Source organism: Lolium perenne, chromosome 7, assembly GCF_019359855.2.
Source record: "Lolium perenne isolate Kyuss_39 chromosome 7, Kyuss_2.0, whole genome shotgun sequence".
NCBI classification, from domain to species: Eukaryota; Viridiplantae; Streptophyta; class Magnoliopsida; order Poales; family Poaceae; genus Lolium; species Lolium perenne.
Genome location: NC_067250.2, coordinates 167,152,576 through 167,168,440, shown reverse-complemented (window position 1 = coordinate 167,168,440; position 15,865 = coordinate 167,152,576). Strand labels below are relative to the sequence as shown.

The following is a 15,865-nucleotide window of genomic DNA, read 5'->3' as shown; positions in this document are numbered from 1 at the left end:
ACTGCTGAGTAAAAGTGCGGAATCGATTGGATGTTATAGATAAAAAAAACTTCACGGTGTTTTGTAGGCTAAATAAGATTTCATAATAAGGATCCGAATTTGAATAACCCGATGCAACGCACAGGTAAATTTCCTAGTATAATAGTAAAGACTAGTAAACATGCACGCGCAATGCGCGTCTTCCTCTCCACGAATATAGATTCAACAGAAGGACGTTCCCTGCCTTTAGTAACCATGGCAGTTCAATACTTCAGAAACATCTTCTCAGATTAAAACTTACGATTCATATTCACAGGTATTTTGCAAAAAACCCGCAATCTCTGAGATATGCGAGAACTATATTTCTTTGTGTACTTGAGCCCATCAACTCTTCAATGGTGCTATTCAGATTTCGTGCAAATAGGAAACCATCAACGATTTACGAAGATGCATTATTTATCAAGTAAATAAGCACTGTTTACATCTTTTTTGTGCTAGCGCCGCTAAAGAACAAACTATCGCATACATGTGTATGCGATACATTCCGTAGGGAGCTAGCATAAGTTTGAAGCTCTTCATGTCACAACAACTCACCAATCTCCCAATGTCCAAAACTTGGACAAACTACAACTACTGAAATGAAAAGATAGGATGCAATCTTCAAAACGGTGAGGACCATGCACTTGCTGCAGAAATGGGAACATGCAAATCTGAAAAATGTAAAACAAATTAGCCTCGAACATTTGAGCCATCTTTCATTGAGTCACATGACTAAAGTTCAAAAAACAAACAAGAAATGTGATGAAGCACATACACACGAATCGATTAATCTACTTACCTTCAAAACCCAGTTACAAAGTGCTGGCAGCATGTGAGGATGCCAGTTCCTATACCAAAATGACAACTTTGGTTAAGTTAATACTGAAAGGGGAGATATAGCTGAGCCTGAAATATTCATCTTAGCTCTACCTGTCGTAAAAGTATTCACCCATGTTGCAGCGAAAACATAAGTTCTACTTGTAGGTCTTTCTGAAGCATAATTATCTCATATGAAACTGGTAATCTGAATATATGATATGCAATAAGAATCATTGCTCATCGTCAAGTGCTAGGAGCAACCACTGAAAAAACAAAGGACCAAATTTGTTTATCCACAGGATGTCTAGTTACATGACAGATGCCTTATAAAATGTAGGAGTTCAACATGCATGCATGATTAAAACAATTTCCAATCATTTAAAAGTGTGTAAGCTCATTCTTTTGGCATGAAACAAAACATATGGAAATTGGCATGATGAAGTAGTAACAATATTTGTTCAAATTAGCAGCGATATGAGAAAACAAAAGTTGACGTGATTGTACATAATTGATATGGTATAGTATATCACCTAAATCTGCAGCAGAGCTTCAAAAAGCCCGGGCTCAAACAACGTGCCATAACCTAATAAAGGCAGTCACAACATATTGACAAACTAAAGAATTAGGATGTAGCAATTATTGAACTGGAACACTAGTAAGAGACACAAAAATGTATTCAACATATATAAAAAGCTATTAGTTTGCAGTAGAATTGCAAATGTAAATTTACATATCAAAGTAGCTGACCGCTCACTGGTAGTAGAGTAGGTAGAGAAGTCATGCTTAATCCAGAAGTCATGTCCTCTCTAGTGATACTCTGGAACCAGTACACCACAATTACTTTGGAGTACAACCTGTATCAAAATAATATTTTTAGCTATATTTTCTACAAACCACAAGCACCGCTTCCCTCGTGCGTAAGTACAAATCCATCAATCTTGCACCCTTATTAAAATAAGAAGTAGCAGGGTCAAAATGTTGCAGCTAAAAAAATTATTCTGTTTGTACACACTTATTCAGATTTCCACAATAAGAATAAACGATAGTAAAGATGTTGCAATGTACCTCTCGTACAAACTTTATTCAGTTTTCCACAATAAGGATAAAAGATAGGTCAAGATGTTGTAGTTAAAAAAACTATACTGCCTGGACACACTTCATCGAGCTTTCCACAAACAAGGATAAAAGATGGAGTAACGAATTCAGTCCACTTTTGCTATCTGTAATAATAGTGTACATTAAGTTAATTACAAGCAAGAGAAAATTGCTTGCCTTGTTTTTTGAGGTCTCTAATCTTGGCAGCATGTTGATAATAATAATTGGGGGTTCTCTCCTAAATGCTTGATTACATGCTTGACTCCTTGAACATATGCTTTTCATTGAATTGCATCACGAAGCAGAACTGCCCAGGAACAAAAAAAAAAAAATAATCCCTTAACTGATAAGCAGACTTCTATGGGAGTCACATCGATTTTAAAGAACAAAAAAATAGAATGAGAAGAGTGCACCGTGCAAATCATGTTTACAAAATTATGTTCATATTGTGTCGGTATATCACAGCAAGCAGGATTGTTACCTTTACAGTGCAAATCATGTAGCATCCTTTTATGTTCGGAAATGGGTTTATCCTTCAGATAAGAAAATGACAATTTGATGTTCCAATTTTTCTAGAAATATGAGCATACCCTTACCTTACTTTACAGAAGCAAGTAGAATCCAAACAGAGGATGGTCTTGGTATTGGCGAAGGGACCGCTGAGGCAACAACAGCAATTCCGAACCGGCATAGGCCTCAGCGGCGTGCCGCGCGTGGAGGGATAGGGCAGCCATGCATGGTTCCAGCCTTTCCGTGGATTAGCCGCGACGGGCATCGACCAGGGGCTGAGGGTCTGTCATGGGCTAGAAACGCAAACTCATATGTAGTTATAGGTTTTACTATACGTCCAAATCATACATGATTCTACCAAGACATGTGGACTTCATAGGAACTGGATTAGTAGTAAAAAGATATGAAAAAGATCAACAAAAACATGTAAAATGACATGGATTGGCATATATAATAGGATAATAAACTTGTACCTGTTTCAGCACTTCTACACATCTCTGCAGCCTGGTTAACGGAAAAAAAATTATCAGAGGAAAATGAAATTCCATGCCTGTTTAATCTACATTCGAAATATTGTCAGGCCAAAAATAGTGTTTTAGAATAAAACCAATGGTGAAAATAAATTTCAATGCCTATTTAGTCAACCATGATGGAATTTACAACAATCTTCATAACATGTTCTGGAAACAAATGGTATGAAGTAATGTGAATCTCAATCACAATTCTGCTTTTTATGCATGTTCTTTGAACTCTAAATAAAATATCAAATGAACCTACAATATATAATGATGGATATGGAGGCACAGAAACTGAAGGCCCTCACCTGGATTAGAGACGACCGGAGCAACGAAGATTTGTTGAGCCTTCTATAGTCGATGTGGACCGACAGGACGGTTGACTTTACGGGCACCCTGGTCCGTGGCTTTCGATGAGAAAGTACCTGATGCAACTGTAAATAAAATCGGTAGCAACGGCAGATGTTGTAGACTTGTGGTGCGTGCGTCGTCGACCTGGGTGCCTCTCTTTGGTCCGAGGCGGCAGCCGATCGGCATCGGCGGATACTTTGGCTTGTTGGCTGCTCCATGTCGGTGCGAGATCGAAAGGACATGCGAGGATAAACAGAGGAGCATCATTGGCCTACTCTTCGCCAAATCCGATGCAGGACGGGGCAGGGAAGCAGGCCGCGCTTCCATTGCACATGAGAGTATCTTTACTATGAAAGTGAAACATGCGATGTCACGCTTCTCGTGATGTCACACTTCTCGTGATGTCATATTTCGCAGTATTTACTGAGGATGCCACCGCACAAGCTCCACCTTCCTCGCCAGGAAAAAACCTTTACGGACTGAGGTGGAACAATTTGGTTAGTTCAAGTGATTGTAGGATCTGAAATCTCCCCTGAACCTCCACGTCCCATCCCGTAGATGTAGCATTGTTCCCTGAGTTATCCCCTCTTCGTCCGCCCACGAACCCCAAGTTCACATCCCACTGGAACGGACATCGGCGGTGCCCTCCTCTCCATGCCAATGGCGGCGCCACTCCTCTTCAGGCCAACGCCCCACATCACGAGATCCTCCGTGCACATGAACCATATCAGGGTCGCCGGATAGCCCGTGTGTGGCCACATCAAGAGATCCTCCGCGCGTAGCCGACGTGGGCGCTAGACCTCACTGGTGCCCTTGTCTCCGTCCGCGCCTCCATGAGCATCTCTGGGTCTATGCCTCTTTCCTCAGCCCCTACACCGCTGCTACGGTCTCTGTATGGCGCCACCGACAACATCGACGGGGCCATCGCCTCCGGGCTCGGCCTCATGATCGTCGGCCTCAACCCGGACAAGCTCGCCGCTGTCTCCGAGGAGATCGGGTTCAAGCACCCCAAGACTGAGGTTTGCACCTTCGTCCTCAACTTCAGCGAGGGGCCCTGGTTATGGATGTGCCTCCAATTTCGGCCGTCTCCTCACCACTCAGTCCGATCCCCTCCTATAAGTACACACCCATCATCAAACAGAATCAATTTGGTTGTGGCCTTGAAAAGTAAGAGCCAATACGCTCATCCTTTTCTATTTGTTTATTTCTTTGATGAATGCTGCTTCATGCCCGAAGTGTATGCTTGTTGCTGAGTGGAATATGTATTTGGGTTATAACTGTGAAGTACTTGGGTTGTGGATCAACCAACAAGTGGATGTGGTTTTTGAGAATATTTTTTTGTAGTGGGTTACATAGGGGTATGTGTGGTGAGTGCTCGATGGGTTGGGGACAGACGAGAGGAACATAGCTGCCGCCGATTCGGTCAGTCCCGTGCTCGCGGCGTGGCTATGAGGGAGCTGCGCACTTGGGCACTCACCAAGGAGGCCACCGCCAGGTTCATGTCGTGAAGCTCGTAGAGATCCCTGCATCGGATCATCTCAAAGAATGACAGGCCGTGGCCTCAGGGTCAGTGTTTGTCCTCTTCCTCTACACTACTTGTAGTTTCTACACGCACCATGCATTCCTGGCATTTTAAATTTGTTTAGATGATACAAATATATCTGGGGCCTTGTGCGAATTCAACAGGGATTTGGATCCTCACGATACAATATATGATAATGATAATTGACGAATCTTCTGAAAATAGTGTGCTTTTTGGTTGGAAAGAAAATGTGCATCTTGAAGCAATTATTTGGTATCTACTAATTTGAATTTAGTCGTACACAAATTTCTAATATTAAAAGACGTGGATGGAGAATTTTTCTAAGTTAGGGTGCAACTACAATAGTAATTTTCTTGTTTGATCAGTCCAACCCATATCGAATGTTAAATTCAGATTAGTGCTAAGAAACATTGTAAATTGGAGTACCACTAGCTAAATACACAGTTTTTGTTGGATGCCGGAGCACAAACTAACTAAGCTAACCAACAAGGCACTGAAGTTCCTTAGGATCTGTAGCCCTTTTGGGGGTTCAAAAGTGTTAATGACATCGAAGAACCTATTCTAATGTGGTGAAGACCACTCGAAAGTTCTACCGGACGGGCCTCTAATGTTTTTTGCACTACCAGTGGCATCCATAATGACTATTGTCACTTGAGTTCGATCTTTACAGCTGAACACATACATCTCCTACTCGGCTTTATGCCAGTGACATGATTTTGTAGGTTGTTATTGTATTTAGCACTCTCACTGCTGGACATCTAATATGTAGTAAAAACCCGAACTATTATCTATAAGGCAAGCAAAGCATCCACCCGTGACAGAGAAATTGTTGATTCTTCAATGATATTTTATTACGAAGATGGCGGTTTACCCCTTTGTCAAGTTATTCTGAACATACCAAGCAGTACTCCTATTGGGTGTATATATTAATGCAGTGCTTGTTGTGGTTCCTCCCAATTCCAGCATCCACTACGAAGTGGATCTTGTTTCCTTCAACAAGGTAACGTGGTGGCTATCTACTTTCTTGTACCTATCCATTTCCCCCGCTTCTATATTGATTAATGTAACATGCCTGCTGTTTGGTCAAGTGCATCCTTCATTCGATGAATTGAAAATAATCCTGCTAGTTTACTATCCACCTTTAGTTTGTGAGTTCTGTAATCGTATAACTTTCTGCTCCCATATTTTTATGTAGACATTCTAAATGATCTGATTGTTAGATGAATTGGCAAGTGCAGGATGCCTATCTCCTGATGCTTAATCAGTTTCAGCAGGAAGTTATCTTATCTTCGAATAATAAGTAAACAGGCCTTGGATTCATAAAGTGGTTTGAGCACAAAATTCAGTGATGTCAAGAAGGTTGATAAAGCTAAAGCTGAACTTGAGGAAATAGTTCACGCCTATGAGTTCCCAAGGTGAAGATTTATCATTTAGCTTCAAACTCCCATCTAGAGATACCGACACTCTGTAGTTGTTATTTAGTTATGCAGAACGATTACAAACTGAATATCATGTCTCATTAGTGTTGCTTTGGGATAATTTTTCATGTACTTATTGTAGAAGCTCACTGAAATTATATGTACCAAGAGTAACATATTGTATTAAAAAATAAAAATTGTACATACTTCTGAGCATATGTACCCCCTTTGGTACCAGATAATATGTTTATTTGCAGAATTAAAAGCAACCAATAAAAATTTATCTTTGGCATTTTCATGGCATCTGTCTTGTTTTTTTCTTTTTCTGCAGGTCAACAAAGAGAAATGAGTGTCATAGAATGATTTATGCACATGATACAACTAGATGAACTTGATTCCCCTCTTTTACTCTCTATATAAGTATCATGTGTGGCAAGCTAGCTTGAAGTAACAATGTTCAGTAATCTGTTGAACAAATTAGGAACCAGTTTGCATTAGCTTATCAATGCTCTTCTTTCAGACAACCAGGGGGGAAATATATCTGGTGTGCTCAGTTCTGAATTTTGAGTATAGCCCTTGCTTTGTTGTTTGTTGCGATAGATTCTTGTATTTTATGGTTGCTTAGTACTAGCGAAGTGCTTAGTATATCAAAGTGCTTTCAATGGAGAAAACTGGAACACCTCTCAGTTCAGTAAAATGATTGGGATGTCTTAGTAGTGCAGAAGTACTTACTCGTTTTTTCTTGTTTATAGACAGTAACTCTTTGTGTGATCTCTATGTAACCTCAGTCTTATTACTGTTCGGATATTATTATTACCTCTGCATCTACGGTTCAACATTTCAATATTGTTGTTCTCGAACTTGATCCCTTTTTATGTGGCATAAATATTGTGTCGAAAGGATCCTCTCTGGGCGGTATGCTGGAAGAGATTGTTGCCATGATACATAAGGATGATCCATGTGAGTCAACCCAGGACCTTGCTGTGCCTATCACACACCGTCTTGTTTTCTGAATTCATGCTGATGCTCGATGAGAGAGAAAGCACTCTCTGAAGATACTGGAGAATTACGGAGTGCGGCAAATCGATCCAAGGGTGGACAGATATGGAAATACTGTCTCATGGTTCATGTACTGTATGTAAGATCTGTAATGATGAGGCCATTTAGTTCAATAGGTCTTCAACTATTCCATAATAATAGGAGTGCCAACCCTCATAATAAGCCCACCTTTTCTTGGAGAAGATATGGAGCCAGTTAGTAGAAGACTTAGGATCTCACCAAGATTCATGATAAGGTATACAATTACACACCAAAATGTGAACGCATGTGGGTTAGTTATTGGTAGGCACTAACATAGCAGAAATCTACTTGCAAAGGAACAATGAGACAATATAATGGGGAAGAACAGAATTATATGTTTGTTCCGTTTGAACAAAATTGATGTGATTATGGTGTAACCATCTCACTTTTCTGATATTGATTTTTTTATAACTTCAATGCACTATGCCCTTCTCTATCGGTTATTAGTTGACCTATGTGTTTGAAGTATTGCATCAATATTGATGCGTATTGTTGACATGAATTCCAAACAGTGGTATCAGAAACTCCATTTTCCTTTCCTATCTACAAGTTTTTTTTTTCTTTTAAATATTGATGCGTATTGTTGTGGCAGCCAAGAGTATGCAATCGATGAAACTAGGTCTTACTAAACTTTTGCCCTCGGGTATGCATTTCTAGCTCACTTGAGCACAATAATTATTGTGAAAACACTATTTATTAGGTGATTGGTGATGTTGAAGATGAGCTTGTAAATATCTATATTTTGTTAGCATAATATTTCGTGATTGAGCATGTGCCTATTTGGAATACTTATTGTTACAAATATACATTTCATGTGCATGTATTTGGTAGTTTAGTATTTACATTACAATCCGTCTCCTACCTTATCTCTAGGATACCCTTCTTGACCTCTAAATTTCGTACCACTATATATATTTACCATGAGGCTTAATACAACATCCAACACATTACGCCAATCTCTCCCTCTCTATCGTTCTACATGGTATTTATTTTTAAACGGAGGCAATGCTTGCTTTTACCCCATCCATTAATTAAGTAGAAAGTGCTCGGTTCTATATGGTATTAGAATCCAAAACATGTGTGTTGTGTAATTTTCTGGTAAGATCTGAATCCAAGACATGTTTGTTGTCTAATTGTGAAACATTTTTTTTTTGTAAAATTTGTCGTTTAGTATGACAAATATTACTAAAATGCTCGGATATAAGATTTAGAGAGCAAGTATTTTAATATTTCCATGGTCAATGTTTTTATTTGTTAACACATACTCTCCCTTCTGACATGAATGGATGACTTATTTTGTTGCCACATCTCATATGGTAACTTTTTATCTGAATTTTTTTATAAGCATTTTATGTAGTAGAATTTTATGGCCTGCCTTTCCACTAAGATGTGCTTTCTGTTTTATGGTGCAAGAAAATCAAACGTGTGATATCTTCCTACTCTACAAAACTAGCAGTTACCCTACAAATGGCACATACGTGAGAAAATAAAAGATGAATAATGATATGTTTTTAGAACAAACTGTTGTATGTATTGCAGGACATTGTCAAGTTAGTTTTGTACACGACACTTATATCATATGTTCTTATCATACATTATTATCGTCAGTCCTATAAAAAAATAGACATAGGGTGTGCATGCGTGGGTGTGGTGTGCGTGGGGTGTGTGTGTTGTGTGTGTGTGTGTGTGTGTGTGTGTGGCGTATAGATATTTCTCGCTGCTTCGCATTCCGTATTTTGTTGAACTTTTTCATTTAGACATCGACTTAATCAACAAAGTTGGTCTTGTTATTGACAGAACTACACAATGAAAGTACCCCTAATTGCGCTATGGATGGAGACACTTGACAGAGTGAAAAGGGTTAGCAAGAAGGATAAACATAGCAGTGTATAGGATGGGGTATTTGTGTTGCAATGCCCACCAAAATAAAATCACCTCTCTCCATGTTTTGTTTCTCCGTGGCAATGCACGGGCATTCAACTAGTAGCACTAATTTAGATCCCCTGCCCTCCCTCCCTCGAGGTGGTGGCACGACGTGCGTCTCTGCCCTGACTGGGCGGTACCGCGAAAGACACACATACTGCGACGCGGAGGAGGCGTGTGGGCGGACGATGATGAAGGTTGCCGGGACATGGGAGGCGGCGGAACAGAAGGAGGGCGGATGGGGCGCGGCGGCGGGTTTCTTCGAGATGTGCTGAATTCGATCGGAAGAGGCCGATTCAGAGGAACTGCTTCCGCATTGTTCCGTAATTTGTGGGATGCGGAAGTTTCGAGTGAGATTTTTTTCTAGACAATGGGCATGGGGAGATGGTTCAGCGGAAATTCGTGGGTGGGGAGAAGAGATGATTCTACACCGTGCGATGTGAGTGGATTGAGGGCGGAGATTCAATTTTCCAACGGCACTTCATGGCTTTATAAGTAGTAGAGATAGAGATTAATCGGCCCATCAATTGGACATTAATTTTTTATTGGTGCTTGCTTTCCATGTATATTTACAGTGATTGATTGTTTGTTGTTACTTGCTTCCTGATTGATTGATTGTTTCCTAAATAAGTTTTACAGTGATTGATTGATACTGTGAGTGCTTAAGATGGTGGTGAGATTGTTTTCTTATTAATTTGTAGCATGATTATTGTTTCCATAATTGTTCGCGGACTATTGGATGTTAAGTGGAGGCCGCGAGATTAGATCGAACGGTCCGGATGCTTCGAATCTCATTCACCAAACGCGTTGTACCACCTACGACCAACTGCAATATAATAGTAAAGAATTAGCGAGCCTGTTCGGTGGATCTGTTGGATGTATGTATGGATGCAAAGAAACGATCTACATCAATTCTAAACATCATGTATATTAAGCTGAAATCATTCATAATCCAAATGCGAAACGACAAAGCTAAAATAAATTCTAACCAAACACACTATAAAGTTTTCCAATGAAAAGCATATTTAAAATTATTTTAGCAAAAAAGGTAAATTGAGATAATTTGATTACTAGATGTCGTAATTTTGTAATAAAAAAGCTAGAAATAGATAATTCGTTTCAAATAACATATGCACGCCGATAGGTACGCTAATGCTTCTACTAACAGCATATTTAATTAGTTTGCTCTGCATGATAGGTACGCTAATGCTTCTACTAACAGCCAGATTTTAAGTACTTTTTTAGAAAGACTAGATTTTAATGTTCCATACATAACCACACCTAGCAAGAAAATTCAGCTGTATCACGGAGACGAAGATGTATAGGCCTTTCAGCTATGTATCTCAATCGGACTGAACCTAATGCTGCATAGGACTCGATCTGGTGCCTAGAAGTGCTGCCGCCACACACGCCGTGGGCGTGAAGTTGTCTATAGATGTTCTTGTATACATACTGGTGCCGACGCCATCCATCCAAGGATTAATGGCCGGGGGAGGTAGAAGCGCCAGCAGGAACGGGACGTGCAGCGGCCATGCTTGCTAGCGGGGGAGGGCCACAGCCGGAAATGGGGGCGGCCGACTTTGGAGGTGGAGGCCGGCGGGGTGGCGGCGCCGGCGCGGCAAATTACCCTAGCATCGCACGAGCACTGGAGTTTGCCGGGCCGGTCGAATCGAGAATGAGCAGGGAATGGGGAAATCGCGTGTGTCGCGCATGAGCAGAGCAGAATTTAGCTACATAGGCTACTAATTGTGGTGGATGGCTCGCGAGCCGACGAGGAGTCTCGAGCCATCCGAACCGAGCCTCGAGCCCACTTTTCTATTTTCAAACTGCAGCAAGCCAAGCCTGGCTCGGCTCCCCCCTAATGCACGGTATCTTCATTCAGGCGTATTTTAGACATTTCTTGCGTAAAACCAGCAGCAGCAATCATAAAAAAGCACTTCTACCAAATATCAAATCTCTATTTTCAATAGCTGCTTCTCATAGCTGGTTTTTCACAGCCCACCAGCTACAGCTGCTTCTTAAAAACTGCAGCCCAAACTAACATACCCTAAGTGTACAAAGAGGTGCTTGAAAATTCCACTTCTATATACGTACAGAGCATAACCTAAGTACTCGGTATTAGTTGTAGGATCAGAACTATGTTCAAGGGCTCAACCCGAAGCTGTTGCAGCTGATGGTTACAGATTTTCGGTGCTCAAACGATCTATGAGAAATGGATACCTTGCAAACATAATGGACTTCTTTCTGTACACAGTATTAGATAGAAGAACCATATACACAGTGTTCTGTTTTTTCTGTACTTCCTTTAGCTACTCTTTGTATTCTGTGTTGTTGTACATGGCTGTAGAGAGCAAGTATATTAGGCGTCTCCCCATTTTTTGCCCTTATGTTGCTTCTTATTGTTCCAGAAAAGTTGCTTCATAGTGATTTGCTGCGTCTATGAGATTTGCTGTGCAACTCTTCGATTTGTTTACCAAGCAGACTAACAAAGGAAAACTTGAGTCGAACAAACAGTCCTAGATTATGTTCCAGAGTTATGCCTCCAAGCTCCAAAATCACATTCCTTCCCTTGATCCGCCATTCATATTGCGAGTGAGCCCTCCTCCACACCACAATCATGCTACTGAAGCAGAAGTCCCTTCATCTGCCTACTGAGCGGAGCTAAAAAAAACCTTGGATGGGCATGCTAAAGAAAGCACGAAGAACTGTAATTCTGAACCATATACTTAGCTTTGCCCATGGTATCTAAATTGCAATTTTGTAAACAACAGTGGATTAAATTATTCGTGATACCAAACTGTTAACAGATAATTTTATTTGCTATAGCCAATAGGGAAATTGATACGAACACTAGAGATTTGGGGATAATGAATTACCTCATTTGTGCGCTTGTGCCGTGCAATTTGAAGCAGGTGCACTGCTGCAGGCTTGCAATTGCCTGTTGCAGCGCAACAACAGCAAAATCGAACAAGATAGAGAAGAGATGTGGATTTTGTAAGCGGGTCCACCGCTACTAGCTCCTAACTCGCATGCGCTTAATTGGGAGTGGGGATGGGCTGGGGCCGGTTGCCGCTGGCCGCTGCTGGACGAGGTCACTGCTCGCCAGATCGGGTGCCTCCAGCTGCTACCTCAGCCCGTCCACTGCTCAGTCACCGACGGCAGGTCGGTAGCTGCCCCACTGGCCACTGCCCTAAGCTAGCTGTCTAACGCCAGTGATACACCCAGAACGAGCAGCGGAGCACGGGAGCAGGGATAACAAAGCGACATCGACGACCGACCGTAATTCCCTTTTTCATCTACTGCAGTACCGAATGTCTGCGCCCGGCCTGGCCCATTAAACATTTAGGCCTGGCCCATTACTCCACGCGTGACATCCATACCTGAATACCCGACAAGATCGAACTAAAAAAAATCGAAGGCATCAGCCAGCTGGCGTAGCAGTACACGCGAGGCTGTCTTTGCACCTCGCGCCTCCTGGGAACTACGTAAGCATTCACGTCTAATCTGACCCGAGACGAAGCAATGAAAAAAACTTAGCAAGACGAGGCGACATGAATAACCAATGCGTAGATTTCAGGCAAGTGACTAAGTCCATACCACTGGTGGAAAAAAGGGCTTTGGTCGCGGTTGGCAACTGCCATTAGTCGCGGTGGCGCAACCGCGACCAAAGCAGCGCGACTAAAGGCCCCCCCCTTTAGTCGCGGTTTCCTTACGAACCGCGACTAAAGGCCCATCCACGTGGGCCGCAGGCGAGCGCCAGGGCGGAGGACCTTTAGTCGCGGTTCTTCTGGCCAACCGCGACTAAAGGCCTCCGCAGGGTTTAGGGTTTTAGCCCCCCTCCCCCTAAATCTGGTTTCTTTTTAATTTGTATTGTTTTATTTCTTTTGGGTTTTAATTTTGAAGGAGTTTCACATATTCTACGGTACTGTATACATACATGCATATGAATGTACAATTTCAAACAAATTTGAAATTAGAACCAAAAAGAATTCAAGAGGAATATACAATATATATTCAATATCGGATGACCATATACAATATATATTCAATATCGGATGACCATATACAATTTTGAACAAGTTAGTTACAAATTCGGGTGCATATAAAGTTCTACGTCATCGTAATAGTGTTCTCCTCTAGGATCGATGACTTCCCTCGCCAACCATCCAGCTAGTTCCTCTTGAAGTGGTCGGAAGCGAGCTTCTGGACTAAGCGTCTTCCGGAGGTTATTCCTCAGGATGTTGTTCTCACAGTTCTGGTCCCGCTCATTGCAGTATCTCCGGATCCTCTCACAAACATAGTATCCACATAGATTGGTCCCCGGTGGCTGAGTATCCCCAGTCGTCCGCACTGCCATTTTAAAGTGTAGCTCTTTTTTGAATTCACCGACCTTGGTATCTACGAACCGTCTCCAAACCCTACGAGGCAAAGAAAATTAAATAAACAAGAGAGTTATTAATTAGTTACTTGATATTAGGAAATGATGAATGAAATAGGCCGATCGATATAGAGCGCAAATGAATGAAAATAATTACTTTTGCATCATTTTTCTCATGTCGCCCCAAAGCGCCGGATCCATATTCAGAGAGTCGTGGACGAGAACTGAGGAGGTCTGAACTTTAATTACCATAAGAATCCGGTGGAACTGCGGACACGATACATGCACGATCATGCATAACTCATCGATTAGCCACATACCATGCATGGAGTAAACAAAAGAGAATGTGCTCAAGGAGAAACACTCACCCAAAATGGTAAGGAAATAGAATATCACTTTTCTGCTTTGTTTTCTAATAAACCGCCACAGGTCATCCTCCACGTCGGCGGGGTGGTGTTCTAACACATGTGAATTAACGATGTGTGGGTCAATGAACCCAACATCATGGATGTTCCTTATTCGCATTTCCCGCTTCTTCATTCTCGCATAATAGCGTACACAACAAGATAGTTAGGACGGTGCGAGGCAATGAACGAGATGGGGTAGAAATTAATAAATCACTTACGTAACGTAGCAACTGATGATAGATTTTTCGAGGTCGCGCAGATTGAACAGCTGGAACAATTCACTCAGAGGAATTTGTACCCAGTAATGTTTGAAGTGATGCTCATATTTAACTTCCGCATAGATATAGTCTTTGGCGTTTTTATGTTTTATGTAACCCTTGTACCAATTTAGCAGACTTAGCATTTGTCGAGGTAGATCCCCTTCCTGCGCAGGCTCGACGAGAGGGCCATTCTTCACATATGTAAATACTACGTCCTTCATTGGCGCCTCATCAAGGCCTAGCGATTGCACGAAGAGTGATACCTAACTCGGCCGCTTGTTCTCGGCACTCGTTACGGTCAATCCATGTCTTGCCGCAGCTGCTATGATATCGGGGCATCCGGATCGGCGGCTTGCACTATGAGCGGGGCGATCGATTGTTTACTTTGTTCCCGAGCTGGGCAACTTCTTTCCCCCTTTCTAATTTTGACTCGGCCTCGTCCTTCAAGGCTTTCTTCTCCGCCAACTCTTTCCTGTTCTTGAACGCAGTGCTTGCCTCACGAAGTTCACGTAAATAGTCGTCGAGGCAGATTCTTCGCGGCTTGGGAGGGTGTGTTCAAAAATGACTTAGCCCATCGCTTTTCCTTGTCGAGAATATGCGGCTTGGGCTCGCCCTCTATTTTCTTCTTGACGCCGCCTTCCATTTCTCTAAATCAGCGGCCGCGCCGCCTCGACTTCCTCGGCACTACTTTCCCAAGACCTCCTGGGGAGAGGCTTCGATGATACCTCCGGTACCTTTGTTTTCTTAGGTACGTAAGGGTCCGGGTTAATAACCCAGGACTGCTTCGCTTCTTCGCCGGAGGTGGATTGGGGGCGGTACCGGTGTCGATCACCCGCCGGACGAGGACTGGGGGCGGCGGCGTCGGGCGACGTGAATGAGGTGTATTAGGTGAAGCACCACCGCCACCGTCACCGCCACCGCCACCGTCACCGCCACCGCCATCGCCACCGTCACCGCCATCGCCACCACCACCACCGTACGGGGTGGACTTGTTGGCGCCTCGCCTGGAAACTTGATAAATTTCTTCTGCCATAGAATGAACTGGCGCTTGACATCTCCAAGTCTTTTCACCCCTTCAGGTGTAGCAATGTCAATGTCCAGGTCCTCAAACCCTTGGACTATCTCCTCCACCGTGACACGAGCATAGCCATCTTGAATGGGGTTGTTGTGGTGGAGTGCTCTGTGGCAAAGCATCGCCGATGGCTACCTTCATGGACATGTTCCCGATAGGATAATACAGATGACATGCTTTCATCTCCTTTATATCGTCCACGGGGTAGCGAGGAGGCTCCGTGCAGTAATTTGGACCACCGAGGCTCCGGTGCAGTAATTTCTATCGTCGGTGCACCAGCCGGTGAGGCCTCCGTGGAAGCCACGCTGCTTCTTCTCCGCTGCTGGCTTCCGAGATCCATTGGATGATCTTCAGCATGCTGCGCCCGAGCTGCATCTCTTTCGGCTACTAGTACACTCACGGTTTCCTTCAGCACATCCATTTCCGTTACCAACTTCGCCACAACATCTGCATCCCTATCCATCTTTCTCTTACGG

At 42.7% G+C, this 15,865-nt stretch overlaps 2 long non-coding RNA genes across 4 annotated transcripts; one reads left to right on the top strand and one right to left on the bottom strand.

Annotated features, from left to right (window-relative positions):
* Nucleotides 1–555: 555 nt before the first annotated feature.
* Nucleotides 556–2,229, bottom strand: LOC127298068 (uncharacterized). The gene is made up of 4 exons (XR_007849587.2): nt 1,368–2,229; nt 949–1,100; nt 818–866; nt 556–689 (listed from the first exon to the last, which is right to left on the bottom strand). It is a non-coding gene; the product is annotated as an uncharacterized lncRNA (long non-coding RNA).
* A 1,529-nt stretch (nt 2,230–3,758) lies between these two features.
* Nucleotides 3,759–7,129, top strand: LOC127301003 (uncharacterized). 3 transcript variants are annotated; one of them, XR_011748300.1, is made up of 3 exons: nt 3,774–4,475; nt 4,653–6,266; nt 6,601–7,129. It is a non-coding gene; the product is annotated as an uncharacterized lncRNA (long non-coding RNA). The 3 variants fall into 3 exon arrangements; XR_011748299.1 differs by having other exon boundaries at nt 3,776–5,851; nt 6,090–6,266; XR_011748298.1 differs by having other exon boundaries at nt 3,759–6,266.
* Nucleotides 7,130–15,865: the final 8,736 nt, after the last annotated feature.